At 38.9% G+C, this 9,399-nt stretch overlaps 1 pseudogene; it reads left to right on the plus strand.

The window, feature by feature from the left end:
• Positions 1 to 534: 534 nt before the first annotated feature.
• Positions 535 to 9,399, plus strand: part of LOC140963931 (uncharacterized) — a 34,043-nt pseudogene continuing 25,178 nt past the window's right edge.

Genomic DNA, 9,399 nt, shown 5'->3' on the forward strand with positions numbered 1-9,399 from the left:
TGCCAGAAGAGCTTCGATTCTTTGAAGCAAGCTCTTATTTCAGCGCCGATCTTGTCCATGCCTTCTGGGCCCGGAGATTTTGTATTGTATACCGATGCTTCGAAACTCAGTCTAGGCGCAGTGTTGATGCAGCATGGGAAAGTAATAGCGTATGCTTCTCGTCAGTTGAAGATCCACGAGAAGAAATACCCTACTCATGATCTTGAGTTAGCTGCTGTAGTTTTTGCCTTGAAGATTTGGAGGCATTATCTATATGGAGAGAAGTGTCAGATTTTTACCGACCACAAGAGCCTCAAGTACTTCTTTACGCTGAAAGAGTTGAATATGCGTCAGAGGCGTTGGTTGGAGTTAGTCAAGGATTATGACTGTGACATTAGCTACCATCCTGGTAAAGCTAATGTAGTAGCGGATGCTTTGAGCCGGAAAGTCGCAGTGATGGCTCATTTGACAGTTCAGAGACCTCTTCAGAGTGAGATTCAGAGGTTTGATCTAGAGATTTATACTCGAGGTAGAGTTCCCCGTCTATCTACCTTGATGATTCAGTCTTCTTTATTAGATCGTATTCGCAGCGGTCAGTCATCTGATGAGCAGTTGGCGAAGTGTAGGCAGAGAGATGAAGCGAAGGACAGTGTTTTGTACACATTGAGTGATGGCATTGTTCGTTATCGAGACAGGATGTGGGTTCCTATCAAAGATTCTATTCGAACAGACATATTAGTTGAGGCCCTTATGTCCCCGTGCTCTATTCATCATGGGAGTACGAAGATGTACAAAGATTTGCAGATGTTATATTGGTTGCCCGGTATGAAGAGAGAGATCCGGAGATTTGTATCCGAGTGTTTGACTTGTCAGCTCGTGAAAGCTGAACATCAGAGACCAGCCGGCTTACTCAAGCCACTTCCCATTCCCGAGTGGAAGTGGGAGAACGTTAACATGGATTTCGTGGTTGGTTTATCGAAGTCAGCTAGAGGTTCGAATGCTATATGGGTGATTGTTGATTGTCTTACCAAGTCTGCGCATTTCTTGCCTATTAAGATGACTTTCTCCATGATTCAGTATGCCGAGTTATATATCCGTGAGATAGTCCGATTGCAAGGTATCCCAATCTCTATTGTTTCTGACAGAGATCCGAGATTCACTTCCTTATTTTGGAAGAGTCTGCATTCAGCGATGGGTACGAAGTTGTTGTTTAGCACAGCTTTTCACCCTCAGACAGACGGTCAATCAGAGAGAGTTATTCAGATCTTGGAGGATCTTCTCCGTGCTTGTGTCATCGATTTCTCAGTGAGCTGGGAATCGAAGTTGCCATTAGTGGAGTTTACCTATAACAACAGCTTTCAGTCATCCATAGGTATGGCTCCTTATGAAGCACTGTACGGAAGGAAGTGTAGATCGCCTATTCATTGGGATGAAGTAGGCGAGAGATCGGAGTTAGGTTCAGAGATCGTTCAGCAGACTACTGATCTAGTAGTCGTAATCCGTGATAGGATGAGGACTGCTCAGAGTCGACAGAAGAGTTATGCCGATCGGAGGAGGAGAGATCTTGAGTTTGTTGTTGGCGACCATGTTTTCGTGAAGATAGCACCGATTAAGGGTGTCATGAGATTCGAAAAGAAGGGAAAGCTTAGTCCGAGGTTCATCGGACCATTTGTGTAGTGCCCATATTCTGTACACGTATAACCATTCATTTATTTAATTGTTAAATCATTTGATTAATTGATTTTTACCATGCATGATTTATTTAAATGCATTATTTTAAATTACTTATGTTATATGATGCACGTTAAAATGTTTTTCTAGTTTCATGTTCCAGGCGATTATTAGATGCGGGATCGAGGAAAAGACCGGTGACGATTTTTGGCAAAATTTTATTGCTGTATTTTATTTTAAGTGGTGTTTGGGGTATTTTAAATAATTTACTTAGTTTAAACATTTTTAAATCCTAAATTATTTGTTTAGTGATTTTATGATTTTAAAACTTTTATAGTTTAGTCATTGTCAATATTATTTTTAATTAGGAGATTTGTAAAAGTTAGTGTTGATTAACTTTTATTTAACATTTTTAAATTATTAATTAATTCATTTAATTCCCCTAATTAACCACTAAACTCACACTTTTACACACACCTAACACACGTACACACACTTACACGCCAACACACAAATACACATTCACTTTCATTCTTCAGTTTTTATTTTGAGAGCAAAAATTTTAGGGTTCTAAGAACCTTCAGCAGCCGCCCCTCTCCTTTTATTTCTCCAGCAATTTTTCGTGAGTTTTGTTGCAAGAAAATCGTTGCACGATCGTCCCAGATCAACCCTCGCTTCGTTTCCGCTTCGGTATCGCCGTTTCGGTAAAATTTATCATCACAAGTGTAATGCCCGAGATTATATCACTGTACTTAATCCTGAATGAATTGGCAGAGTTGTGATTAATGAAGATATCGGGAATTAAAGTGCATTAGAATGAATTTGATTAGTAATGCATGCACATGAGTGGACGGGCAGAGAAGTACGCGCACATGCACGGAGCAGCAGCCGCGAGACAGAAAATCTCACGCATATGCGGGAGACAGGACGCGCATATGCGCGAGAGGGAGAATGCCAGAAGTGCCGAGTCCAGAGAATGTTGCGCACATGCGCGGATGAGGGACGTGCATATGCGCGAGCTGGTAGATTGCCAAAGTTCCGAGACAGAGATTTAGGCGCACATGCGCGGCTCAGGGGCGCGCATATGCGCGAGCGTTGGAGCAAACTTTGTGCGAGAACAGAGATTCTCGCGCATATGTGCGGAGTGAGGGCGCGCATATGCGTGAGTTGCTGAGAAGCTAGGCGCCGAGACAGAATGTCTCGCGCATATGCGCCGGAGTGGGACGCGCATATGCGCGAGACTTGTTGCACCATGATGAAGCCATTTGGTCCTTAACATGCAGAGTATATATATGTGTCAAGCCTTCATTTCCCTCAAAAGGAAGCAAGAATCGAGGAAAGTTTGGTAGAAATCCTTACGGCTTTTATCTCTTAGATTTGTGATTTACGAAAGATCCGACCGTTCGAATTGGACTCTGACTTCAGTACTGAGTTCCTATCGACGAGAACTTCAACTGGACGTAAGTTTCTTACGTTTTTGATACGATTTGAAATTATGACATTGCCAGAATCAGATATAATTGATATATAGTTTTCTTGACATGGTAGACATCGTATAATCGGAGTCAGATCGAAGAACAGACTCTTTATGCAATTGTTATGATTTTCAGAACTAATATGATCGAGATTGTACATATTTTAGATTATGATCGGTTATTGTTGAGACTATGATTTGTACTGATATTGATTATGAGCCATGTTATTATACCTGTGATGTTGAGATTGACGGGGTTATTGAGATTGTATTGTTATGCCGTCGAAACATCAGTAGATTGATACTAATCAGATGCGCTATTGAGTGAGATTGTATCGTTGTATAGTTGACATTGATCAGGTTATGTTTTGATTTGAGTATTGATCAGAACAGATCGGGGTTGAGTTGAATAGATGTGATTGAGATTTGATATCAGATTTGTACTATTATTGACTATGAATTGTGGGAATTGATATCTGTTGAATTGTTTGCTGGGTATATTGAGATTGTGCAATTATGCCGTTGAAACAGAATTTGATTTAGTTATGATTTTATCGAGTATTGATTTGAATTGAGTTGTATATTGATATTGTGTCTATTCGGTATTGTCATTACCAGATGGAGTATGGACAGATTTGAATTAGAGACTTCGAGTTCATCACACCGAGAAGACAAAGGTATAAATCAATGTTGATTCGGGATTGCACAACTCGAGTTAGATTTGACTTGAGTTTCCCTAAATCACATACTTTATTTTATTGCATTGATATTTGCAATTAATGAGACTGTTATTCTTAGGCTATTGATTTATTGTCTAGCATGTGTTGTGACGAGTCTTTGGCAGGATTTGCCTAGTAAGTGGCAGGACATGCCAGGGCGGATATTCCTAGTCATTGGCGGAGATGCCAAGACACCGGACGGTTGGTTGTATCGATGGTATTTAGGAGAGGAGCGACTCCTATCGCCAAAATTCGATATAGAGAGGGCCAAAGTCCGTGAATGAGGACTTACCACTACAGCGATCGAGAGAGTAGGTGGGTGTTAAGTTCTTATTCAGATCGGGATCCCTATATTAGGAATGAGTCGAGTCTGTCTAAGAGTCACAGAGTGTGTTTTATTGGTTGATACTGATTCATGTTCCTAATTGTGATACATGTTCAGAGTATGATTTATAGTTTGATATTGATTCAGGTTTCTGATGGTGATACATGTTATGAATATCTGTTTCATGCTTTTATTTCTGTTATATGAAATGCATGTATACTTGATTTATACTGGGAATATAATTCTCACGGGAGTTATCCGGCTGTTGTTGTGTTTGTATGTGTGCATGACAACGGGTGGGACAGGATCAGGGTCATGAAGAAGCGGAGAGATTCAAGATTAGCGTGGAGATCCGGGCTCAGAAGTAGATTAGGATTCAGCACTGATATGTAGTTGAACCTAGTTGATTTATTGTAGACAGTACAAGACTTATATGTTTGTGTTTAATATGTATCTCAGAGTGATTTACAGTACGTTTCCGCATTTGTATTTTTTTTAAAAAAATTTTAGACCATGTTTATCTTAATTGATACAATTATTCCAAAGACGATTAAGAAATGAATTAGCGTCCGGGTCCCCACAACAGGTGGTATCAGAGCAGTAGGTTCCTGAGATTGAACTAGAACAGAGCAGTAGGTCTAGAACTGTAGGTTCTGTAGATTGAGATAGAAGAAAATGAGCGGGGTAGATTGAGTGTTCTTTCCTGTTTTTATATGCTAGCATGGCATTATGTTTTACTGCTTTGAAATACATGTTTACCTGATTATCTGATTTGATTTGGTAATGTGTATTATTTAGTATGAATCAGAACTGATTCTTGATCAGCAGTAAGATGATCAGAGGAGGACTGAAACAGGTTTGTTGTATGTAGTTACTAATTCTTTTGGTAATCAGATATACCTCCTCGAAGAATTCCAGAACGAGGTAGTATTGTGACTAAACAGTTGGATGTGTCAGAAACTCTGATGGAAACACAGTTGATGAGGTTTCAGTCATTCCAACCGCCGATTCTGAATGGTACTGAGACGTCTGATGATTGTGAAAATTGGCTAGATGATATAGAAATATTGTTTGTTTCACTTGATTACCCAGATGAACGGAGAGTTAAACTGATTGGGCACCAATTACAAGAGGTCGCAAAGAGTTGGTGGATCGCAACTAAGGAAGCCTTAGAACAGCGTGGTACGGTGATTACGTGGAAAATCTTCAGAGCTGAATTATATCTAAGGTTTTTCCCAGTTTCGTACCGAGAGGACAAGAAGGCAGAGTTTGAAAATTTGAAACAGGGTCAACTGAACATGGAAGAATATGTTGCTAAATTCTATACTTTATTACGTTTTGCTCCCTACATAGTTGTGAATGATGAAGCTGTAGCTGATCAGTTCATCAATGGATTGAATCCTGAGATATTTGCATTGGTAAATATGGAACGACCCCATCATTTTGCTGACGCCTTGAATAGGGCAAAGAGATCTGAGGCAAGTTTGATTCGACAACGAGTAATGTAGAACCGGTAAATTAGACTACGTATAAGCCATGCATAATTCTAGTATTTTAAATTAAAATGATTTTTTTTATTGCATGAGTATTTAAATTTAATTATTTTACATAGTAGTTTAATTTTTATCTTTTCACTTAATTCAGTGAGGTAGGACTGGAGTTGGAGTTTTGAGATAAAATTTAAGATTTAGAAATCATTCCTAGAATTTATTTTAGCTAGCAAATAAGTTGATTTAAGTTAAAAGAAGGTTTAAGGAATTATTTAAGCAACTTGAGGTAAGTAGGAAATTGGTTCATTTAGGTTCCTTAATTGAGGTGTCAATTCACTAAATTAATTAAAGGATAGGTAAGGCTCTTAAGGTTTAATAATACACTAGCTAAACAATATTTTCCCTCCATTTATTTGATAAATTTCGGCCACCCCTTAGTGAGACAACAATTCTATGCCAACTCACCTTTGACCCTTTCCTTGTCATCCATTAGCATGATAATCTTTTAATTTATTAATCACCCTTAATTAATTAATATTAGATCAATATCCTAACCTAGTCTAGCATGTAAAATCGGCCACCCCATCCATTTCCCTCTCCAACAAATCATTTGATATCAAGCAATTCAAAATTTAAAAAGAGAGAGACATGGTCATACCTTTGTATCCCTTTATTATTTGATCTCCCTCACTCTCCTAACCATTTCCCCTCCCCCATCACCAAAATATTGAGAGAATTTCAGAGCATTTTCGTGGGTTTAGTGAGGAAAACCAAGAGCTCTTAAAGAAAAATAATCGAGTAGCAAGCAAGAAAAGAAACGCTCCATCTCCGCGCCGCGTCGTGCGTTTCGATCGTTTCTTTTCAAAACGAAACCAGGCATGTATATGTTCCTTTTTTTAACTCTTCAATCAAGCCATAGTAGTATTTTGAAACATCATAATCATGATTTATTTAAGCTCAAAAACCGAAATCTTTTCATACAATTTTCGGAAATGAAGTGCAGAATTTTGTTCTTCTTTCATGCTTCACGGTTTGCTTGTTTTTGTGAGTACAGGTGGATGGTTCGATTCCAGGCTCCGAAGGCTACATCTAGAAATGTTCTAGGATGGATTAGGACTACGTTGGTCCATTAGTTCAGCCCCCATGTTTGCTGGAAATCGAAATGACAGCAACTTCCCAAATATGTCCCAAGTGCATTCGATTTTCTTGATTGATGTCAAAAATTGATGGATCTGATCTTGGCTGGCCTAAAGGCTATAGCCATGGTTAGGACCTCTCCTAATCATGTCTAAGACGTGATCAAGTCATCCTTTTGAAGCTTGTTCTACAATGGAATCGGTTTTCAAATAAAAGACAAGAACAGCCCCCTTTGACCCTTGTTTGAAATCTGCATATGTCATTTCGGTTTTGGTGGTTTGGAGTGGACCTTGGTTGGCCTCTGGCCCTTAGCCCTGGTTCACGCCATACCCCATGATGTCTAGATCAAGCCATGGTCAACCATATGGCCACCGGTATGATGCATGATAGCAATAAATCAAAATTTCAGAAACGTCACCGTACAGATTTTTGTGTTCTCGGTTGAAGCTTGGTGTTGTCCTAGGTGTTGGATTGGATTGTGTTTGGCCTAGGGCCCTTAGCCATGGTTCAAGCCACACCTTAGGATGTTGGGAAGAGGTTCTGGTTGGTGGTTCAAGCCCCAATGGCCAATAGTCTCGCAAACGAAGCAATGTAAGCACTAGTGCGGTTGCTGGAATTTCTGGACAGCAACTTGTTGCTTCGATTCTGTGGCTTGTTCGAGTTCTTGGTTGGCTTTTAGCCTATGGCCTTGGGCTAGACAGTGCCTCATTTGAGAAGGGCATGTTTTTGGCCGTTTGTGATTCGGATCATTTTTGAGGGCGTACGAGAAATTTCGGTGCGATGTGCCAAATTGACTCTCGAAAGAGCGTTTTATGTTTTGGCCTCCATTCACCAAAATTTCGGCCCTTATCATTTTAGGAGCATTATTGTAATATCCAAGAATGGTGAACGGTACGGTTTAAGATTTTGTATGCTTATGGACTATTTGGTTAAGTTTATGTATAGTTTTGATGTTAAGAGTTGTGATTTATGGTTTATAGTATTGTTGTTTATAGTTGTTGTGTAGTTTTTGTAGCATCGTTGCGATTTAATTCATGGTAATTCGTATGTTAAGCCAATTGGAGTGGTTAGATAAGACATAGAGGTGTAACTTTCTTATTTTGAGTTTTGTTCAAATCATTGTGAAAGGTAAGCCAAAAGTGCCCCGAAATGTGTCGTGTGTTTCGACGTTCCTCCAGTGACACATGTTGAGAGATTTATCTTAAAGTTTTACTCAGACCTCCAAATGATCTGATATTTGGAAAGGTTCAAGAAAAGACATAGATCTACAACTTTGTAGTTTACCATTTTTCCAAATGATGAAGGGAAGAGGCATTTCGGAGGCGATCTTTGGAGAAGCTGTGCGCAGAGTAACCAAAGTGCACCCGCACTCTATTGTTCAGTGCACCCGCGGTGACCAGAGTGCACCCGCACTCCAAAATGCAGCGCACCCGCGGTCTACTGTTTCAGATTTTTGGATGAGGTGCCGAAGGCATAGCGCACCCGCGGTGCAAGGGATAGCGCACCCGCAGTCCGTGAACAGTAAAGTCGTGTTTTTGGATTTAAGTGCTTAAATACATGAGTTGGTTCACTTTTCCCTCATTTCTCTTCTCATTCTCGATTTCTTCAGCTCAAGGGAAGCTAGGGTTCCATTTTATTTCTTTTATTTCTTAGATTCAAGCTTCTTGTTGGATTATTGAAGAGAGAACAAGGTTATTTTGAGTTCAAGGAGCTAAGGTAAGCTTGTGGCTTTGATTATTTCTTGGTTTATGGTGTTAGGAGAAGTCTTGGGTATTTGGAGTGTGTTAGCTTTATGAAGTTTATGGTATGAGTTTATTATTTTTGAAATGTTTATGGTGAAGTTTATGGTTTATTGTTGTAGGTTGTGTACCAAGAGAGTAGATTCAAGGTTCCAAGTGTTGTAAGTGGAATTCATTTCCATGTGCTCACATGATAATATATGTATTGTGTGTCAATGGTTTTAACATGTTATTCCCTTCCATTTGATTCATGCTATGTATTAATACACTTTGTTGTATATTATAGGCATTTTTGTCTCAATTATGAAAAAGGGAATACAAAAGAAAATAGAGTCATCAAAGTGTTTGTTTTAATGCCAAAGAGAGAGTTCAAATGTTTTATTGGATTGATAGATACATAGTCAGAGATTGCATGCAATTAGTTGATCAACGACCATAGTCTTATATCCCTCAGAGTTATCGATGTATATCGATGGGATATAGGTACAAAGACAGAGTTACTATATAGAAATCAATCCAACAGAGAAAAGAGAAATACCATCTTATTGTTATATTATGCTATGTTATTCATGTTTCAGAGTTGATGGTATTTAATGTTTTCAAAGCCATGTTTTACAGATTATGATATGTATTCATTGCTATGTAAGAGTTCCACTTGCTGAGTTTTATACTCATTTCAGTTATTCATGTGATGCAGATAAGAGCGACGAGCCAGGACGTTGATTGGAGCCGAGGTCATATGTATGAAAGATGGAAGGAAGAAAGATATTTTGATATACATGATCAAAATGACATTTTGTATTTTGTTGTATCATTTTATTGATCATGTGTTTATACTTTTGGTTATATATTGAAAATGTATTTT

Source organism: Primulina huaijiensis, chromosome 18 (assembly GCF_012295235.1).
Source record: "Primulina huaijiensis isolate GDHJ02 chromosome 18, ASM1229523v2, whole genome shotgun sequence".
NCBI classification, from domain to species: domain Eukaryota; kingdom Viridiplantae; phylum Streptophyta; class Magnoliopsida; order Lamiales; family Gesneriaceae; genus Primulina; species Primulina huaijiensis.